This window comes from Haematobia irritans, chromosome 1 (assembly GCF_050003625.1).
Source record: "Haematobia irritans isolate KBUSLIRL chromosome 1, ASM5000362v1, whole genome shotgun sequence".
Taxonomy (NCBI): Eukaryota; Metazoa; Arthropoda; class Insecta; order Diptera; family Muscidae; genus Haematobia; species Haematobia irritans.
This window is the reverse complement of record NC_134397.1, coordinates 6,808,727-6,832,363: the sequence shown is the minus strand read 5'-3', so window position 1 is coordinate 6,832,363 and position 23,637 is coordinate 6,808,727. Positions and strand designations below refer to the sequence as shown.

Sequence of the window (23,637 nt, the reverse complement as noted above, 5' to 3'; positions counted from 1 at the left end):
CATTTCACTGGGTTAGAACAGTGGGGGATATTTTATTAATGGGGGAGATTTTCTATGAGTTGTTTCACCTCTACTTTAACCCTTTCAGAGAACATTGAGAGTCTATTGTATACACATAAAGAAAATTATATTAAAACAGAGCCAATGAAAATTTTTCATTGATATTACGAAACATTTTCATTAAGGTAATGAAGATATTCGTTAAGAGTATGAAACGTTTCATTGATTAAGAGTTAAATTTGTTATAATAACGAAGCATTTCGTAATATCAAGCAATCGGGATCTATTTTAATGGCACATTTCGTTAATGAAACGAAGTCTTTTCTACCAGGGAATATGTGTTTGAAATTCTCCGCGAATAAGAAAGATTATGCTCTTCAAATATGTTTAGGGTGATCACATTCCTTTTATGCGTGGTTATTTTATAGCTATAATGAACTGAATTGAACCAAATATGTACCATTTTGGTACACCGCCTTTTTGCCATTTTCCGCAAGAGACATTTTTTCATCAGTGTAAAACAAGCTACTTTTGGCGAAAAATGTTGACAAGTAAATTTCATAGGTTTATTTTGAAGCCAACAATACTCCATTAAAGACTAAAAAAAATAACATAAATATGGCGCTAGGTCAGTAAATTTATCGAAACATCTCCTAGGGAGCCACCGAGGTACAATTGAAAGTAAGTTCAGCGGTGGATTATCCCCTCTCCGAAAAGCTGGTGACATTTCGGTGTGATTCAAAGCATCTCTAAGTGGTTTCACTGCAATGTGGAACTCCGTTTGGGCTCGGCCATAAAAAGGAGGTCTCTTGTCATCGAGCTTAACATATAATGGGGCAGCACTCAGTGATAGAGAGAAGTCCACCGCTATGATATCACAAAGGACTGAAAAGTCTAAGTGAGCTTGAAATATCGTGCTGCCACTATATCTACTAACCGAACCTAATTTCTTCACAAGTTCATCATCAACGGTGTGTGTAATAGAGCATTATCCTGATGGAAGACGATGTCCTTTCTGTTAATCACTTCTGGATGCTTATTTACTCTAATCCAATCAATCGTTGCCAATAATGTGTAGAGTTATAACATACTTCGATCATGGTAGAGCAGCTCATAGTGGATAATTTTTTTCCAATCCCACCAAACACTCAGCATACACCCATAGAAAAACTCATAAACGGCATGCACGTTTTAAAACGATCTGTTCATGAAAGTGAATTAACACACATGACTGTGCCAATCTGACAACGATAAAATGACACCATGCTTTGTTTGAACCTGTATTGTCTGCTCCATACGCGTTAACACCATGATCTTTTTTCCGCTTTTCGTCTCCTGAAACCATTTGCTTCAGAAATGGTACGAATTCATATAGTTTCAGCAACGAATCGTATAATTCGGTTCATTAACTTTGTGAACATTTCATATGGTACACACAGGGCTGTGGAGTCGGAGCCGGAGTCGGAGTCTGAAGATTTTGCTGGAATCGGAGCCGGAGTCGTAATAAATTTTGCTCGACTCCGACTCCGGCGAAACAAAATTTGAAAAACACTTCATATCTTTGTAACAAAAGAATTATTTCGACAAATTAGATTCGATTGGGGTTTTTAATCGAACAACGAAAAACGAAGTACTGGATTTTAAGCCATTCAAAGTGTATTTATATGGGTGAAATTTCACGGTGATAAAGGGTGATTTGTTAAGAGCTTGATAACTTTTTTTTTTTAAGAAAACGCATAAAATTTGCAAAATCTCATCGGTTCTTTATTTGAAACGTTAGATTGGTCCATGACATTTACTTTTTGAAGATAATTTCATTTAAATGTTGACCGCGGCTGCGTCTTAGGTGGTCCATTCGGAAAGTCCAATTTTGGGCAACTTTTTCGAGCATTTCGGCCGGAATAGCCCGAATTTCTTCGGAAATGTTGTCTTCCAAAGCTGGAATAGTTGCTGGCTTATTTCTGTAGACTTTAGACTTGACGTAGCCCCTCAAAAAAAAGTCTAAAGGCGTCAAATCGCATGATCTTGGTGGCCAACTTACCGGTCCATTTCTTGAGATGAATTGTTCTCCGAAGTTTTCCCTCAAAATGGCCATAGAATCGCGAGCTGTGTGGCATGTAGCGCCATCTTGTTGAAACCACATGTCAACCAAGTTCAGTTCTTCCATTTTTGGCAACAAAAAGTTTGTTAGCATCGAACGATAGCGATCGCCATTCACCGTAACGTTGCGTCCAACAGCATCTTTGAAAAAATACGGTCCAATGATTCCACCAGCGTACAAACCACACCAAACAGTGCATTTTTCGGGATGCATGGGCAGTTCTTGAACGGCTTCTGGTTGCTCTTCACTCCAAATGCGGCAATTTTGCTTATTTACGTAGCCATTCAACCAGAAATGAGCCTCATCGCTGAACAAAATTTGTCGATAAAAAAGCGGATTTTCTGCCAACTTTTCTAGGGCCCATTCACTGAAAATTCGACGTTGTGGCTCGTTAGTAAGTCTATTCATGATGAAATGTCAAAGCATACTGAGCATCTTTCTCTTTGACACCATGTCTGAAATCCCACGTGATCTGTCAAATACTAATGCATGAAAATCCTAACCTCAAAAGAATCACCCTTTATAAAGAGTAGGTTTTACTAGAATATGGGCTGAATTGATCAATTGTATAGACCATTTTTAACATATTAAACTATCGATTTTAAGCCTATATATACTCATGATAAAGGTTTAATTTTAAGGCAATATAGCAGTAGAACCTAACGTTCTGAATTTTTGGCAGGCATTTTGAGTTCAAAGATGGGTCATACCCAACAATTTTGTGATGTAGCACCTACATATAAACCCATCTCCGATTTGTTTTAAGAAATTTTTCCCAGTCTAAAATTTTCATAAGAGTTGTGAGAAATGTTGAGTTATTTGAGATCCATAAATAAATGCGGAAATTTCCCGTCGGCCCAGATTTTATATATGGAGATAATTACTTGAGAAATCTTCATATACACTTGATGTCCTTGGAAGCTGTAATTTTAAATTAAACCTCTGCCAACATGCCATCTGAGGCGGACTTTTAGGAGAAAGTTTGTTTCATCAATGTCACTCGAAATTCTTTAAATTAATGGCCTCTAATGTCCATAACTGATAGACCATTTATAAATCGATGTTTCACCATTTTACTTCTATAGAAACAATATTCGTAACTCTCCAGCTATTCCTGTCATCGCTTGTATGGTAGTGGTTATTTAAAATTCCGCCCGTTCTAATTTATGACAGTTTATGTTTGTTTTATATATCCGACACATTACATTTTATAACATCTAAACTTTCTATTTGATTAGCCCGACATTTTGATTTTTGTGTATTTTTCTTTTTTATATAGATTTATTTTTTATAAAATGCCTATATAGACCAATACCAGGATTTTACTTCTCAAACCTCTGGAAGCTTAATTATGTTTTGAAATTTTGTGTTTTTATAAATTCATATTCTGGAGATTGTTGTTATCTACCCATGTTTTGATGTGGTCTCTATATAATTAAAATGTTGAGTTCTTTACATCCCTAAAATGCTGAGATTTGTCGTAGAGTCCTATTAAAAATTAAAATTAAATTTCTTTTGGACATATAAACACATATGGTAAAATAGAATACTTTTATCGGTCTATTTTAGGAACACTACATCTTACAATTACAATTGGAATACTGTTAAAATGAGATTTAGGTACTGGAGTCGACTCCGGAGTCGAGGCTAATAAGAAATGCTGGAGACGGAGTCGAGCAAAATTGACTCGACTCCACAGCTTTGGGTGCTCAAACAACGAACTTCTTTTTGTAGCCAGTCTTTTTAAAACGTTCCGTTTAATGATGAATGATGAATGTTTAGCTCCTTGGCGAAGTTATTGCTGCTAATGTGACACAATATGATTGGTAACACTGGAGATAGATGACACAACTTCTGTTGACCAATTACCCAATGTTTAAAATTTCTTTATTTTAAGAAAATTTGCCACTAATAATATGCCGATTCAGTATCCTAAAATAGAGGTTGTGTTTAACATTTTTGAGGTTTTTTTTCTTGAACTAAATCTTCGTTACTGAAAAAGAATAAAATTCCAATTATCATATTCCTTAAATGTCTTTATTTTCGCATTATATATTTTCCCCCACTGTGTCTACGATGATTTTTTTTTTTTGCAACCGATTGGCTATGTAAGCAAACTTGGTTATTGTTTGTATTTGTAAGTGAGGCGTGTCACGAGCGCTGCAAGCAATTTTTAACAGCATCCATACTCACTCAACTAAAATCGTATTTGGCCAATTCGGCAGTAAGAAGCACTTGCCACACGCTGAGTGGGCTCTTGAGGCGGTTTGTAAAGTCTTCATAGTTGTTGTTGTTTTTGCATTGTTTTTGTTTATAAGATTAGCCACTTTGTTGGTCGGCGGTGGTCGTTCCTGCCTTCTCTCAATCTGTCATTTACTCCACGGATATATTGGTTGCATTATTTACAAAATAAATTCTTTAAATAGTCAAAGTCATTCATACTCAATGGAGAAATGCCATTGCATGCCTGGAAGAGTGTGTGTGTATATGTGTGAAAAAAGTAGTCGACATCATTACTGGGTATTTAGAAATATTTTCAATATTTGTTTCAATGGAGGAATATTATTGAATATAAATAAATTCCTATAAAATGGCCTTATTTCAAAACATCAGCACAGTCCTCAGAAAATAGACAACGGAAATTTTAAAAGCTATTTTAAAGTTATATTTTTAACCTTAAAAAATTGGCATGATTTTGATTAGCATCCTCCAAATATGCTAAAAAAAAAAACATTCTTTAGGATTGACATAGAGTGACACATTTTCGGCTTCGCCGATCTATAGCTCTTAGTTAATTTTTTGCTGAAGCCACATGTTATCAAATTTCATTATTTTTCATTTTTTTCATAGCTAATATTTCCCCTTCCCTTTCAAATTAATTTACCCACATTTGTAACGCCAATAGAGTGGATCATGTTACCAATCACTTCATCATATGTGGGTGTTATTTGCAAAGCCATTCACCTTAGTATTTTTACTACATTTTTAGCACGCGAACAATTTCATTAAAACATAAATTAAATTTGTTTTTAATTATTCGAAGAAAAAAAGAAAAACGCCAGCTCTATAAAGTTGAAAATGTTTATGGGCATTTTTTGTAAAAAATATGCAATTGTTAAGTTGAATATATATGCAAAGTTTGAGTCAAGAAAATATTTACGCCTGCTGCATTTCAGCAACACACACGCTTCTTGGTCGACTTATTCAGTGAAGAACCTCTTTACGTCTCTCTAACTTGGATTCTTACATAAGTTTTGCCTTTAAGACATTTCCATGAATTGTATTCGGAATACACCATCTAAGAAGTTTACTCCTAAACATATAACACCCATGTGCAATGGAGTGGTTGGGGAAAACTGCAGACACCAGTCTCGTGACAGTTAGTGAACATAAAAATGCTTAAGATATGAACAAATGAATGAATATTTACGAAATACGTTAATGCTAAACGCCAACGGCCACTAGTCAAAATCGACGGAGAAGCGTGAGCAAATTTGAATATTTCTTTTAAAGCAGAGGACGGATTTTACACAATTATTATTTTAACTCAAAAAAACTTGATTCCCAGCCAAAGTCTCAGTGTCTTCACAATAAAGATGTTTTGAAGAATCAACTTAACTTCAATTCTCCTGGCGATTCCCAGGCAATAATTCATAGCTTTGAACTAACATACTTTATACAGAAGGTTTGGTATTGTGGCAACCCGATATTTTAAGCCTCCTCAAACTATTCAGTCCATGGTGCTGCCCCATTCTCTATTTAGCTTAATGACAAACGACCACCTTTCCATAGCCGAGTCCGAACGACGTTTCAGACTACGGTGATACCACTTTCTGATGCATTCAGAAATGTTACAAGCTTTCTTCACCCAGAGATGTACATGTTTCAAGAGCGAAACGGTATTTTTAGATGGGGGGAACATCTAGCACGTTTGTCGCAATCATGTTATTTTTTCGGCAATATGTATCTGATTTCGGCAAGCATGTTTATGTTTAGCGAGAAAACAAATTTTTTGTGACAAATATGTTTGGTTAGGTTAGGTGGCAGCCCGATGTATCAGGCTCACTTAGACTATTCAGTCCATTTTGATACCACATTGGTGAACTTCTCTCTTCTTCTCTTGACAAATATGTTCCATGTACCACAACTGTTTTAAAAGAAGAATGAACTAAAGGGTGATACGGTCAAAATTTGGTCAATATAAACTTGACGTATTTCTTTCAATTTTGCATTTAAAAAACCTGAACACCCCTCATTTTGAAGGTGTGTGTGTGTGTGTGTAGAATGTTGCTCCTATTTTGATTTTGGAATTCACTCTTCAGTTGTCAAAATGCCGTCCAAGCAACAAGAGCAGCGTATCAAAATTTTGCTCGCGCATCGCGAAAATCGAGCTACTCGCACGCAAAGCTGGAAAAATCGCTAAAAGTTGCCAAATCAACCGTTACAAATGTAATTAAAGTGTTTGGGGAACGTCTGTCGACAGTCAGGAAGTCTGGATCGGGGGGAAATCGAAAACCGGAAGCCGCTGAGACAACAAAGAGAGTTGCCGGTAGTTTCAAGCGAAACCCTAACCTCTCTCTCCAAGATGCCGCAAATAAGCTGGGTGTATCGTCTACAACCGTGCATCGAGCCAAAAAACGAGCCGGACTATCGACTTACAAGAAGGTAGTGACTCCACATCGCGATGATAAACAAAATACGACGGCCAAAGCGTGATCCCGGAGGCTGTACACGACGATGCTGACGAAGTTTGACTGCGTGGTAATGGATGACGAAACCTACGTCAAAGCCGACTACAAGCACCTTCCGGGACAGGAGTTTTATACGGCAAAAGGAAGGGGAAAGGTAGCAGATATTTTCAAGCACATAAAACTGTCAAAGTTCGCAAAGAAATATCTGGTTTGGCAAGCCATCTGTACCTGTGGCTTGAAAAGCAGCATTTTCATGGCTTCCGGGACTGTCAACCAAGAAATTTACGTGAAAGAGTGTTTGAATAAACGTCTGCTGCCTTTCCTGAAGAAACACGGTTGTTCCGTACTGTTTTGGCCGGATTTGGCATCTTGCCATTACGGTAAAAAGGCCATGGAGTGGTACGCCGCCAACAACGTGCAGGTGGTTCCCAAGGACAAGAACCCTCCCAACAAGACAGAGATCCGCCCAATTGAGAAATACTGGGCTATTGTCAAGCGGAACCTAAAGAAAACCAAAAAAACTGCTAAGGACGAGCAGCAGTTCAAAGCAAACTGGCTTTCTGCGGCGAAGAAGGTGGACAAGGTGGCTGTACAAAAGCTGATGGCAGGTGTCAAGCGTGAGGCCCGGCAATTCGGATTTGGAAAAGCGAAAGCCTAACTGAATATTTTTCCTGAATTTTATACTAATTGAACTTGAAAAAGAAATTTAATTTGATTTTTTAAATAAACGATTTCACCGATTTACACGCGTTTTCCCTTGACCAAATTTTGACCGTATCACCCTTTACTAAGAATTTAATTCTAAGACGATCAATATACTAAAATATGGGTCTATGATGGCTCCTTCTGGGCGTTACATACAAATGCACAAACATATTATACCCTGTACCATAGTGGTGGTTAAGGGTATAAAAAGGCATACCCGGTTCCACAGATTTTGTCTTTACACTAATGATTTTGGTATAGGTTTCGTGTCATAGAAGCGGATAATTGAAGTAAGGATAGATTTAAGACACAATTCTCTTTTAAATTAGGAAACAAATTTTAATTTATTCGTTTTCTTCAGCTTTTTTCTTCATGTGCTAACAAAGTCATTAAAAACCTGTAAACATATACATACATTTAAATCTGGCTCCATCTGAACAAAATTTATAATCTATAGACTTAAAATTTAAGTCGGCTAATGCCCTGGGATGGTACACCATGTTAGTAAAAAATATGGGAAACATTTAAATCTTAACCAATTTTGAGGCAACTTCGCAAAAGCGTATTTATGATTTATCGGTCGATAGATATGTATTAGAAATAAAGGAAAATTTGAGTCACTTTTACAAGTTTTCGACTTAGCTGTGGCGATTTTATAAGGAAAATGTGGGTATTTTGGTCATTTTTGCCCAAATAGGAAAATCATATATATGGAAGCTATATCTAAATCTGAACCGATTTGCAAAATCAATAGGGTTCTATTCTGACCCAAAACAGGAACTTGTGCCAAATTTGAAGGCGATTGGACTTAAACTGCGACATAGACTTTGATCACAAAAATGTGTTCACACACAGACGGACGGACGGACAGACGGATGGCTAGATCGACTCAGGGACCCATCCTGAGCATTATTGCCAAAGATACCATGTGTCTATCTCGTCTCCTTCTGGGTGTTGCAAACATATGCACTAACAGTGTGGCGCAGGGTATAATGACTTCATTGAAAAGTTTATCGACTTTTGGACAAGAAAATGCTTCTTCTACACTGAAAAAAAAGCATACTCGGTTTCAAAGATTTTGTCTTTACTTTAAAAAATTTGGTATTGATTCCGAGCCAAAGAAGCGGAGAAAACAAGTAAGGATACTTTTAAGACACAATTCTCTTTTAAATTTAGGTTTTGTGTACTTGCTTCTAGGAAGCAAATTTTAATTTTTCGCTTTCTCAGCTTTTTTTCTTCATATGCTATCAAAGTCCTTTAAAAAGGAGTTAACGGCAACTTTATTTTCCAAATTAGGACTCGACTTCCAGTAGAAATTATGCTATGTTTGAAGTAAAAAACTTCTTTAAAATAAAGTTTTGAAAAACATGTCCTATATTTGAATGATTTTTTGCTTTGTAGTCAAGATGCAAAAAGACAACAAATTTAAAGACAATTTCATTAAATTTAAAGAATTTTTCTGAATTATTAAAGTCCAGTTGACCTTAGCCTATAAATTTTTTCTTTCATGTTAAGATACCCATTTTTAAGTCAAATCACTTAATTATAAGGACAATACGACTTCATTGAAAAGTTTATCGACTTTTGGACAAGGAAAATAACTTTATTTTAGAAAAATGCGTCTTCTATGCCAAGCAAAATTTGTATTCGTATTTTAAAGACATGAAATCTTTGACCTCACGACAATATTTTTTTCAGTGTATGCTTAGTAAAATCCGGATTTATATTTTATGGACATGAAATCGTTGGCCTCACGACAATATTATTTCAGTGTCGCCAAGGCCAAATCCTTTGCTTTTTCGGATATCCAGAATCGATTTTCTTGGGTTTTTAGTAAACGTTTCCTATGACAAGGAATCTTAAAATAACTCAACATTGTGCACCGATGAAATTTGGTATATTCCAGGAGGCTCAAGAATTGAAATCAGCGGATCGGTTTACATGGGGGCTTTATATAATTATGGACCGATATGGTCCATTTGCTATACTGTCTGACCTACATCAATAACAACTACTTGTGCCTATTTTCAAGTCGATATTTTTTTTTTCGTTCAGAAGTTTTCAAGGTGATTTCAAAAGATAGCCAGACGGAAGGACAAAGCAACATAAACTGATTCAAAATTCAAATTAATTTCATTAATTAAATTTTCATGTTCATTGGATAACTATTGCTTAAATTACTTTGTACTACAGAGAATATTCCTATTGAGGAAGTTATGAATTTGAAACGTTGAAAGATATTATAAAATATGATATGATGAGCGATACACATAAGAAGAGCTTCAGCAGATATTATTATTTTAGTTTTTTTTTACTGCAACAAAATTAAAGTTAAAAAAATGTTGGCTAATATCTGTTGTGGAAAAAGCATATCGTCGTCATCATTATCACGCACGAAAACAAATTCAAAACCCTTTGAGGTAATTATTCCGGGCTGACTCTCTTGTTTCTAAACTTGACATGTTTATACCAATCATCCAATCGATTGTGAATATATTTCATTGGTGTAGACAATTTTCTTATTCACCCATCTTTCCGTTTGTATTCTAATATAGAGATACCAAAATTGATAATCAAGTTTTCTGTTTGCGGTAAAGGTTAAGTTGATTTTTTCGGTTAAACGAGTTTTCATTATCTCGAATCTAATAGATGATTTTAATATTGCAAAAGTTCAGACTTCTGACTTAATCGCGATAGTGGAGACTTTTTTGAATTTTAATGCTGGTTCTTTGAACCAACTTATTTAAATGCCTTAACAGGATAGAAGGTGTAACTTGTATACTTTTGTTTTTTTTTTTTTTTAATCGACTCAATTTAACAAATCGAATTTTAATATTATTAATCAAAATTTTATGCCAATGGATTAATCGACATTGATACATTGGAAGACGACATTGAGATACCGGCCGAAGTTTTGGAAATAGTTTTCATAAATTTTTTTGAATATTATGTTTTTTAATTTATCTAATTAATTTTTTAATCGAAATGTCTTCCATCACAGAAACGATAGCATCAATTAAAAAATTAATTGTTCTGTGTATATAACAATTATCGAAAATTGGCCTAAATCATGAAACAATTTTTCACAAAATTTCTAAATATGGCTAAACTAACATGAAACAATTTTTCACAAAATTTCTAAATATGGCTAAACTAACAAGGTAAAACCCAAAATCAATCAATTTTAGAAATGGTACAAAGACTACATTAAAAAATTCGAAAATCGACTATTTCAAATTTTCGGAAAAATTCCACAACTTTTCTGTTTAATTCTCTTAATATTCCCTATTATTATTATGTTTACACTTGAACACTTTTTCCTTTTTTTTCATATGTCATAGTGTGAATTTCAAACATTTCCATACTCATGTGCATGGTAAATGGCATTTTGTCACCATTCACAAAAATGCCACAAGAAATCCATTCATTATAGCCAAGATAAAGGCAAAACAGCCAGCCTACCATCTCGCTTAGGCATTTGGCTTCAGCAACCAATAAAACCCAAGAACCAACAACATTGGAAGACCCCAAAAATGCATAAACTTTGGATGCATGACTTATGGCTTGTTAACCGGTTGGTCTGCCACTCATGCAATGTTGGCTGGATGGCTGGCTGGCTGGAAATAAGGCGTCCATAAAACAAGACGTTTTGGCAACTATCGTTCTTATATGACCTCTGGCGCTAAGTTTTATTCAATTGTGGCATATGTTTCACATTTATGTTTATTTTCTTTTTTATTTAAGACATTTTTTTTTTATATTTTTCCCAAACAAAAAAAAATGATATATGACTTAATCTTTGTTATGAGCGTCATAATGGTATCTTTTAATGGGTCTTAAGATTTGTTTTTCTTGCCGTTATACTTTAAAATTCAGCATAAAGAAAAATTTGAAATATTTGCTTAGTCATCATCAAGTTTTTGCGAAATTGTTTTCTCTGTATGCACAATTGCACAAAATTGAAAATCTTTCGGAAATTCGGAGTTGCGAAATTGTCAATTCATTTTAAGAAAATCATAGTAAGAAGTTCAAATGTTATGAATTTTATTTTGCTTAATTTATTATAATACAATTATAAATTTATATATCCTTAGAGGTAGGAGATTCTACATTGAAATAGGTATCTTCACATAAAAGAAAATCCACGTGTAGAAATCTATAGAAATTTGATTTCGTTCTAACCTTCTGATCACAAATAAAATGTATCCAACTCCTCCACTTGGGAATCCATAAATTCATAGTTATTAATGCAAGGACTCCATCGTAATATCTTTATTGACCACCACATTTCTAAATTTTTATTGATATTCGAATGGAATTCAATAAATTTTTCCTTTTTTATTTTCACAGAGAGAACGAAACATCTGTTTGTGTTCCCAGGATTTTGTTTCTATGATGATTACCAAAATACTTTTCACGCCAGCCCTTAACTCGTTGTTGCTAATGTTAACGATGAATCGAAAATGAAAATGTTTTGCCATCATTATTCCATAAGGGGTTTGTTGATGTAAGCACATTAAGGCGTATGTCCATGAACATTCACATCTTTGGTCCGATTACATTTTCTTTATCCGACCAACTAGTCTGTCATTCTACTGGGCGTTGGAGGTGTTAACAATGTTCTATCGATTAGTATCAAACTGTGAATGTTGCGTTGCTGGCCCTGCCAGAGGGCGATACAAAATTCAATCGTAATTGATTTTAACTTTGAAATCATATTTCATATCATTGAAGGCAATTTCGAAAAATTTGAGAACTCTGGGAAGATTTGAAGATGAAGAAATGGGGAAGATTGAATAAGAAAGAGCTTAGAAATATTTTAAATTACAAAATATTTGCTTTTATTGGAAACACATTGATAATAGCAAGAATCAAATATCATTAACCAAGGATTTAATAATTCAAAGTTTCAGATATTTATGACCAATAACAGATAACAAAAATTTAATTACAATGGACTACACTGTTAGAAAAATATGTTTTTCATATGTTCCGATATAAACAAAATGTGTTTCGGGCACGATTTTAAACCACAATATATTTAAGTGCGAACATGTAATTTTCCTAAACTAACACTAAATGTTTGGGACATCTATGTTAATATGTTAGAATATATTATGTTTGGGGCATGAATGTTTCATAAAAATCATATGTGTGAATACAAACATATATAAATTTACAAATTTCAACTAAACATACATATGTTGTGATATTTTGTTCAAAGCGACAGAGAGAGTATAGAGAGAAATAGAGATGGAAACCGGGAGAGTTGACGAAAGATATCAATATAACACAGCAAAAGAGTCAAAAGAGAACAATTTCTGTGAAACCGCTTGTATGTTGTTTCGGAAAACTGTTTTATGATAAGGCCAAAAATTTGATATGTTTAAGTCTAAATATTATTTAATTTGAATAAAGAGAATATACATTCTGAACCAAGAGAATAGACATTTGAAAAACAAACAGCTTATGTTTTCGCCTTGAGAGCAGCATTTTATGTATGTGTGGACATGTGTTTTGTTTATCATTTTGGCATTATTTTTTTCTTGGTTCGTTAAAAGAAATCAGGGGTCTTCATAAAAATAACGAAAGGGCACTATACTCTTTTTAGAGTTGGGACGGTAAAATGAAATAAGGAGGAAATAGTGAAAAATTACACAGTAAAATGTAAAAAAACAAAGTTTAGTTTCTCTTTATTAAAAAGTAGTCCACGAGGAGTTGACGGACACCATCAAATATAAAAGCGGGCATTAAGTTCGACTTTTACAGCTAAAACAATTTAAAAAGTTTATTTTCTTTAAAATGAATTATTAAAGAAAAATAAAAGGAATTTTAGAGCGATGGTGTTAAATGCTAGTAAAAAACTGTTCACTCCTAAATAAATTTATGTTTATATTATAAAATTATGTATGTATGTTTATACTGGACTCCACGTTCTTCTTTTGTTAGTTTTTGAATTCCTTCCAAATTTTAAAGTTTTGTACAAAAACAGTTTTTTATTACAAGATTGTTATTTTTGCAATAAAAAATAATATTTTATCCAAAAATCATTCAATTTCGTTTATATCAAGCACTGTTACTGACTATAAATCTTTAATAACGCACATTTCTATGTTTCATTTAAAAAAATTAATATAGTATAAATATAAATGTGTAAATTAAAAAAAAAAAAAAAAATGTTCGGTCGGAGCAGGGATTGAACCCACGACCCTTTGCATGCAAGGCAGACATGCTAACCACTGCTCCACGTGGCAAACAAATGTATGTTTCTGTTAAATAATGTTATGTTTGCATGGGCTCGTGGGCGCTGCAAACTATGCTATATAAATGTAACTTAAAACGATAATTATCTACTGGTGACTATAACAGCTACGTAGCCCAGTGGATAGTGTGTTGGCTTACAAACTGTATGGTCCTCGGTTCGATTCTCCGTGCAGGCGAAAGGTAAAATTTAAAAAATTTATAAAAGTGAATAATTTCTTCAACATTATTTGTATTACAGAGAAAGGTGCCAATAACTAAAAAATTTCGTGGAAGTGAAAATTACGAGTATGTTAGGGAATGAGCACAATCGTGTTTGGGAAAAATTCTTCCAAGCATATAATATTTTTGGCTCAAAATGCTTCCAAACATATAATATGTTCACATAAAACAAACATATTAATGTTTCGGCAGTATGCAATAATATATGTGCTTCCTGCAAAATATGTTTGGAACATATGTTAAAGAAGCGATTTTTTTTGAGGGTGTAGTAACCTTGTAGAGCTAACTTCAAAACACGACTGTTAGCACCAATGAATGTGAAAGAAGATGAAACTCCATTTACTCCTTTGAGGAGAAATACTGCGGTTAATAAAGATTTTTCTCATTATTTTCATCGCTTACTACACTCAAAAAAAAAACGGGACACTAAAGCCACACTAAACAAAGTATTGTCTTAAGGCCAAAGATTTCATGTCCTTAAAACACAAATTCGAATTTTACTTAGCATGGAAGAAGGATTTCTCTGATACACCGAAAAAAAAGTGAACTATTTTTTAGGAAGAATGAACTACCTCGCACGAAAATTGAACTAAATTTTACTCCACATTTTGAGATTTCCACAAAGCGTTTTTAAACCAGGAAAATGCCCTGTTGTACTTTTTAACTGCAGTTCACGAAATTACATCATCTTATAGAAGAAAAATTAACTAAAAGTAAAGAAGAAAATCATTGGCACCAAATCATTACCATTTTAACCATACTGTGGTTCATTCATACTATTTTTGGGAATCGTACGAAAAACTTCTTTTGCTTTAGCTCATATTGAACTTATGTGTACGGTCATTGAACTTTATACTCACGTTTAGTTCATAACATTTTTGAGACATACTTAAAAAAGTAAGATTTCATTAGGCTGTGGAAAATTTCGATAAAAATAATAAAATTTAACTACAAGCAAAAAAATTTTTTCCAATAAAAATAAGTTAAATTTAGCGTTAGTTTAACTACGAAAATTTTTTTCTTTGTATAAAGTTTTTTTTCCTTGTACAAAATTCGATAAACTATTCAATGAAGTCGTTTTGGCGTTATAGTTAAGTGATTCGACTTAAAATTAGGTATCTTATCATGAAAGGAAATTTTGCTTGACATAGGTCACCATGGCTTTAATAATTTTGAAAAAGTATTTACAAAATTAATGAAATTGCCTTTAAATTTGTTGACTTTATGTATCTTGACTACAAAGCAAAAGAGCATTTAAAAATAAATTAATATGATTTGAAAGGACTCTGTTTGCACATAAATAAAAAAGCTAAAAACGAATAAAATAAACTTTGTGTGCTAGAATCAAGTACGCAAAACTTAAATTTAAGAGAAAATTGTGTTTCAAAATTTGTCCTTATGTTATTTCAATTCTCCGCTTCTTTGGCTCAGAATCAATATCACAATTATTATTTATTTTTTTGTTGAATTCGTCGAAACATATTTACTTTTTTATCATTTTTTTCATTCCAAGTGGTTTCATTTTTTGAGTGTAGCTCGGATCGGAACATTAGTTTATTGCGAATCTTGACATATTTTGATGCATTGTGATACGAATGGCGAATTTCTCCCATACCAACCCAGCAAAAAAAGCGCCGCCAAAAAAGTAATGAAAATGTTCTTTTTGGATCCGGAAGTGGTGTAAAAATTGACGCAGAAGCGGTGAATTTAACATGGGCTTGTCATAGGACGGAAGTCCTCCATTTCAACAGCAGTTGCACTGAATTTGCATAACTTCATTAGGTGTGATCCGAATTCAATGTTTTGGATGTAAATTAAAAAAATTCTGTGATATTTTTTCAAATAACTAATTTTTATATTTTTTCATAATTTTTAATGGATTCTAACGCTTGTCGGAAACGTTTGACCTCAAATATTTTCAAAAATTCACAATTTTTTTAGATTGGATTTATCATTTTTGTTGACAAAATGTAAATGATTTGTACCATTTTATGAATACTTACTCTGTTTGCAACCTATTTGAAACAAAAAAAAAGTTAAAATTATCCATTAAAAGTTATAAAAAATTGAATTAAAAGAACTTCCTGGGTAATTAAAATAAAGAACATCATTGGGAGTGCATCTTCTGGAAGTGCTTTTAAAGTTGTGCCTTTGAAAGAACTTCCAAATTTTTTTGCTGGGAAAGAGCGTCTTCTCTATGCGCTTCTGGTTCAGTGATAAGTTGTCATTTCTGTTCGCCTAATTTTTATAAACTTCACTAGTTATTGATGGGTCTGAACAAATTAAATTCTTTAGACATTGAAACCGGAAGATGTATCTATGTTCGGTCTATATAAAAATTTAAATAATTGAAATTTAAATTCTAGGTACAAAATGAGTTTTAGTAACAGAATCGATAGTGGCTAATTATAAAGTGGGCCGATGACAATCATCTACACCACATCTATTCTCTCAGTAACTTCTGTGGACCAGACGTGGTCTTTGAAAAACGAGCCGGAATAAAAGTAAGAATCAGACATTTTTGGAGGCCCATCTATATTTTCATAAAAAATTATAACAATATTTTTTAATTAAAATCTTAATTCTGTTTGAAAATATATATGCAACACTCTTCAGTCTTATATTCACGTGTGTGGATAGTCCTGAATTCATAAAAAAAAATATGTTGTCTTCAACCACGAAATCAATTGATCAAATTAATTTTTATTTGGAATTTCTTATATCACAGAAATTATAGTATCAATCACCAACGTCAATTAAAAAATTAATTGATCCAATTAAAAATTTAACTGATTTTTTAATTGATTTCAATTAAAAAAATGGTTGAACCAATTATATTTTTGTTTGAAATTTTTTAGAATTCAATTAAAATTTTATTTGGAAAAATTGGGATGACATTTTTGGTGTGTTCATAATAAGGTGATATCAGCCAAATATTAACCCTTAAATGCACAAGATCACCGATTCCTCCGAAAAAAATAAGTAAATAAAAAAAATTCAATTCAAGTGTTCTTTATTTTCTTTCAACATTACAAAAATATATTTTAGTGTATACAATTAATAAGTATTATTAAGTAAATAAAAGAACAATACAGTATGGTTTTTCTTAAACCGTCTGCCGGAAAAATGTGTTTTACGAAGAGTATTAATAATTGAATTCATTTATCAAAAATTTTCTATAATTTAAATTCTCTATAATTTCTATAATTTAAAGGAAGACATATTGGGAAGAGCCAAACTAATAGTTAGAGGGTTACCCAAACAAAAATCTATGTTTGGAGCCATTAAGAATCTTTTACGGTATAATTTGAAAATGAGTACAGAACCCGAAATAGAGAGATTGCATAAAATCCAAGAAACCAATGATAAGATGACAATTTCAGTAGAGCTGACGTCGACAAGAATGGTGGCAGAAATTTTGAAAAGAACTAAGAACCTGGCTCGCTCGGATATATACATTGAGAAGGTCCTAAGTGGTGCACGTCTTGAAAAAAAGAAGATTATGTTATTGCTAAAACGGGAGCTTCAAAAAATCAACAAAAATATAAGGATTGGTGTAAGAGGGGAGCAGTTAGTTATAGAGGGAAAAACTCTCTATTGGAACTCGCAAAACGAGCTGAAGCATGGTCATTCTAGTGGACTGGAGGTGCTGAAGAATTATTTTGGAGAAGCTATACATACAGTAAATATAAATTATGAGCATTTGGCCAGTATTTTATGTACAAAAAACTAAGAAAAACAAACATTTTTACAAATAATAATATTAATAATAATAGAGATAATAATAAGGGCGAACAAATTTGTAATATTATAAATGAAAATATCAACCAAGAAGAAGATGCAAAGCAAGAAGAATATTTTTTAAGAATTCTTTCATACAATGTTCATGGTCTTGGGAGCAAAAAAAATCCACCAGACTTTTTATGAAAAAAAATATATAATATGCAAAATGTTAAAAAAAGAACATCTGCATGCCACATTTTTTTCAAAAAAAAATTATGTGTTTTTTTTTGAAAAAAATAGTGTTGATATCTGAAAAAGTACAGTGCGCATTAAACTAAGTTTTTATTTAAAAATAAACAATTTGATTGTAGTGGAATAGCGATATTTTTACACTACACAGTTTTTTTACCAACATTACTCTCATTTATGGTAAATATTATTTATCTTCCAATCTGCAGTTTTTTGAATTTTTGGTTAAAATTTGTTTTTCAATTTTGACTGCAGATTACTCAGAAGTACTAAAAACTTCTCGGAAAGAAATATTTTTAGAAATAGCGTTATGTTGTAAATGCAACAAACTTGATTTCATAGAATTCGTAACGTAAGAATTTTTTTCTGGTTGTATCTTAAAAGATACAGTGTGCATTTAAGGGTTAAATAAACCATAATAACGCCTGCAAACAATTTAGAACGTATTTTCAATACTTAATATTATTCTTTTAAATACCTCACTATAATGGATGACCTCCTAGTACCTTTGGAGCAATCACTTCTATGCATCTGTTGCCTATCAGCAATAATGTCAATTAACTACCCATTGCATGTCGAAAAATTTGAAATTGTTTTGAAAAAAAAAACTAACGAAAATATTTTGCCGGCAAACATGAAAACCATAACAATCTTCGTTGTATATGAACTGCAATCAATTATAGGCCAATAATGGCAATTGCCACACACATTCCTAGCCTCCACATAACAATTGCACGATTGCCTTTTTGCTATGGCAAGAAGATGAAATAAAAATTTCTCATTTTTTTCTTGCTCTAGATACTTGGTTAAGCTGCCTTTCATACAAAACAGAGGCCCCATAACTGTCATCACAGTGACAGCTTATTTGAAAATGATCAAAGCAAGATGGCGCTGAAGGCATACATGTTACAGATTTTCTATAATAGAGTGGGTCAAGATCGGAGAATTATAGAATTGCATAATAATATTATAATTTTTATATGAATATGCACGCAGAGAAGCAAAATACTAATTTTGGAACATTTTTGTCGCAAAACGTTGTTCTCTCGGCAAACATATACATGGTTGCCGAAATCAGATATATATTTTCGAGAAAATAACATGGTTGTGACAAACATGTTCCATGTTCACCGTTCAATAATAATATTTTGCTTTTGAAACAGGCTTGTAGTGATCATATTCCTTCTCTGGATGTAGTATTTAATCATGATGCAAAAAAGGACCATTGCTTTGAAATTTTAAATATATTTTAATGCGAAAGAGGAAATTATTTTTAATTCATTCGTATTCTACATCATGCACGGATGAAAAAGACTGTTTTTCATATGTTTGGCTATAAACATTATATGTTTGGAACACAAATTTTTAAACACAATATTTTTGAGTGCAAGCATATAATGTTCATAAACTAGCATAACATGTTTGGGACATATATGTTAATATGTTAGAACATATTATGTTTGGGACATAAAATGTTTGTAAATATAATATGCTTGGATGCAAACATATATTAATTTAGAAATAGCCTATAAACATATATGTGTTTAGTAGCTTGGAGCGCTATTTAACAGGGAGCGATATTGAATTAAGTTGGTGGTTGTTGCTTGTTATTACAATTGGGTAATTGATCAGCTACTTCTTTGATCCTTACAAACTGTGTGGTCCGCTGTTCGAGTCCCCGTCCGGCAAAAGGTAAAATTAAAATAAAAAAAATCATACAATTGAATAATTTCTTCTACAATGTTTGTATTACAGAAAAAGGTGCTAAGAACTAAAAAATTTCGTGGAAGTGAGAAAGATGTGGGGGAATATACAATTGGGCAGAAACAAAATTTTGAGCATTCAGTTCGAAAACCTATGTTGTTAGCACCTATATTACCTGTTTATTTTCATAATTCATTATGATTGTAAATATATAAATAAATAAATAAAATTTTGAGCACAATATTGTTTGGGAGAATTTTTTTAAGCATATAATATTTTTGGGTGCAAAATGCTTCCAAACATATTATATGTTCACATAATAACATATTGTTTTTTGGAAGACAACATTATTGAATTTGGATGCAAAAATACACAATGTTTGGAACTTAGACTACCCAAACATATATTGTTTAGACCAATATGCTTTCAAACATATTATATATTGGAAGAGATCAAACATATAAATGTTTGGGCAATACCCAAAAATGTATATGCTTGAAGCAAAATATGTTTGGGAGTATATGTTACAGAAGCGATTTTTTGTGAGCGTGTGACCATGACACTTTGCTTAGCGGAATCATTAAGATATATTTAAATTGATCCAATTCTGACTTTCCGTGATTCTGTTTATGTGATCTCATAATACATTTTCTAATAGCTCCCAAGAAAATTAGCTTAAGACCATTTTCATATATGTTAGCTCCGTTAGGCTTTAACCAGTTAAAAGAAAGAAAATTACACATAAATTCTCTTCGGTTAAATTTAACTAAAAATATTCAGCAGCTAAATTCCTAATTGGCATGTCCATAGAACGGTTAAAAAGTTCGTTAGCCCCAACGGAGCATCATGAAAATGGAAATTAAAGTTATTTTGAAATTAAAATAACTTTAATTTGAGTTACCAACATATAAAAATTATATGTTGGGAACTCAAATTTTTTAACACAATATTTTTAAGAGCAAGCATATAATGTTCATTAGCTAGCATAACATGTTTGGGACATATATGTTAATATGTTAGAACATATTATGTTTGAAACATAAACTTTTTGTAAATATAATATGTTTTGACATATATTAATTGAGAAATAGCCTATAAACATATATGTGTTTAGAAAGAGAGACCTAGAGAATATGCTGCAAGTAAAAGAATGGAAGTTACCAATTGACGCCTTAAAAATATATATACACAAAGAAAATTTCATTAAAATTTTTTTGTACAAGTGTATGCCTATGTTTGAACAATACAAACAATATTTTGTGTGGACCAATTCTGAAAATATATATGCTTGAAGCAGAATGTGTTTGAGGTATATCCCACCAAAAAATGGAGCGCTATTTCAGCAGGATTGTAAGGGAGAGAGGCAGTACCAACTGCTAACAAAACAACCCAATCAGCGCTGATGTTTGTGGGCGATGTCCCGATTTAGAGCAGCTTCTACATAGCGCTTATATAATTGCTCATTTTATTAGAAATATTGCTCAGAAGTGATATATAATCTTGAGTATAGCTTTGTTGGCGTGAAGGAAAACAGCACTACCTTTCATGCATCTATACTGCATGAATTGGTTGCAATAACGTACACGAATGATCATAAACTAGTTTGATTACTCGTTTACGTTATTGCCACCGATTCATGCAGTGTGGATACACTGCCTACTTTACTATATACCAAAAAGCGCAACTAAACTCTTACTGCTGAGGTAACATATGTTACAAAAGCGATTTTTATTGAGGGTGTATAATTTGGATTTTTAAAGCTATGTACATTTATTCGTAAATCTCTGCGTTAATGTATTGCAACAATGATATAGACAATTTGGTAAATGAGATCTATGTTCTATTTTTATTGTTATAGATCCTAGATTTGAAGCTGTATTACTTCCTGAAATTGACTTCTGTTTTAAGAAACTCCGAATTAACACCAAAATCCTTAAATGAAAGTCAAAATCTCTGAATCCAAATAAACTTTGTTTGAGTGTACACAAATCCAAAGAAAAAATACTTTTTTCCTGAACGAAATTTTGGACAAACGAAGTTCCCCTTTGCTATGAAGTAATTTTTTTGGAGCAAATAAACCCGAATTTTTAATTCGCTTTTAAGGGTCAAAAGAAAACTTTGCCTAAAATTTCGATTCTTAGAAAAGAAAACTCTTCTTTTAGTGCAGTCAACCCCTTGGATGAAAGAGTGCAAAAATTTAATCGTTTTCATGAGACTTTCCACATTTTTGGAAACAAGTGTTTATTTGAAAAATTATATAATTAATACCTGAAGACAAGTTTCGATATGGAATTTTAAGTTTTGGTTAATACGTTTGTGAAGGACTTTCATACAAACAGACAGAAAAACGAATAATTTAAGACCGCTCCATTGCTTCTGAATCAATACCAAAATAATTTATGTAAAGACCATTACTGAGAAGAAATAAACCACCTCTGAACACTGGGATTTGGGCTAAACTGAAAATGTACCCATGATAATTTCAGCTCGATTTTTAAACAAAATTTTACCTTAACTTTTTTTTAAATTTGCTGGCATTTTTCTAGAATGTTTTGTTTTAATCGCCCTTTAAGGCTATACAAATTTGTGATTTCGACATCTTGTCGAAATGTTATAAGTTAGATTTTTTGTATTATTTTGCTACTCTGGTAGAAAAAACTAACGAATATGTCATTAAAATTGAGTCATTTAAGGAAATACTTTGATATGCCCATCAACGAAACGTTTCTTATCATTAACGAATATTTTCATTGTCTTAAAGAAAATGCTTCATTTTAGTTGATTTTTCTTTCTGTGTATAGAGCCACCGTGGTGCAATGGTTAGCATGCCCGCCTTGCATTCACAGAGTCGTGGGTTCAAACCCAGTTTCGACCAGACACCAAAAAGTTTTTCAGCGGTGGATTATCCCACCTCAATAATGTTGGTGACATTTCCGAGTGTTTCAAAGCTTCTCTAAGTGGTTTCACTGCAATGTGTAACGTTGTTCGGACTCGGCCTATAAAAAGGAGGTCCCTTGTCATTGAGCTTAACATGGAATCGGGCAGTACTCAGTGATAAGAGATAAGTTCACCACTGTGGTATCACAATGGACTGAATAGTCTAAGTGAGCCTGAAATATCGGGCTGCCACTATACCTAACCTAACCTAACCTTCTGTGTATATAAAAATTTCGATATATTAAGTGGGTATGTGAAGGGTAGAATATATTGAAATTGTTATAAAAATATTGCATTTTATTTCAAATTGAAATATGAAAATATTTTCATTCGTATTTAATGTTAATTTTTCTAGGACAAACATATCATATTTATGGCCTTTAATTAAAATGTTGGCTGTTTCTAAATAATTAAAAATATTTCGAAAATTTCCAAGTTAATTGCAAAAACAATTAAAAACACATTCATTGAATTTAATTGCAAAAACAATTGAAAATACATTTATGGAATATATCGAAATCTTCAAGCAATAATTGATTGGGAAAATTTCCATATGGCTATTAAAACTAAATACCCATCGAAAAAAATATGTTTGTAATTAAACATTCCATTTAATTAGCAATTATTTATTGTCTATAAATTCCTTGTTGTTAATGTTAACGATTAATTATTAATTTCATGTTTAATCTTTAAAAGTACAAGATATAAAATTGGAAAAAAAAATGTTAGATGATGCAAAACACCAATTGTAAGCAAATGGTTAAGTGGACATGCGTAACCACGCCTTGTTTTGGTGGGAGGGGGGCCTATTATTCGTATATAGGGGAGTTATGTTTTGAAAAAATTTAAAAAAAAGTCTGTATATTCTGTATATATATGAAGTGGGTGTGTTGTATTTAATATTGATTAACCAACCTATAGCCCAAAACCAGTTTCCTTGTTATGTGGTAATGTTTTTAATAACCACCATTGTAAGAAAATATTTCTATAAATGCAACAACAACAATTTAACAAACTTCATATTTAATTTCATAAAGAGGGGAA

General features: G+C 32.4%; 1 protein-coding gene across 1 annotated transcript in view; it reads right to left on the bottom strand.

Annotated features, from left to right (window-relative positions):
- LOC142220117 (uncharacterized) overlaps positions 1 to 23,637 on the bottom strand; it is a 328,359-nt gene that overhangs the window by 116,999 nt on the left and 187,723 nt on the right. The gene's annotated exons all lie outside the window — the stretch shown is intronic.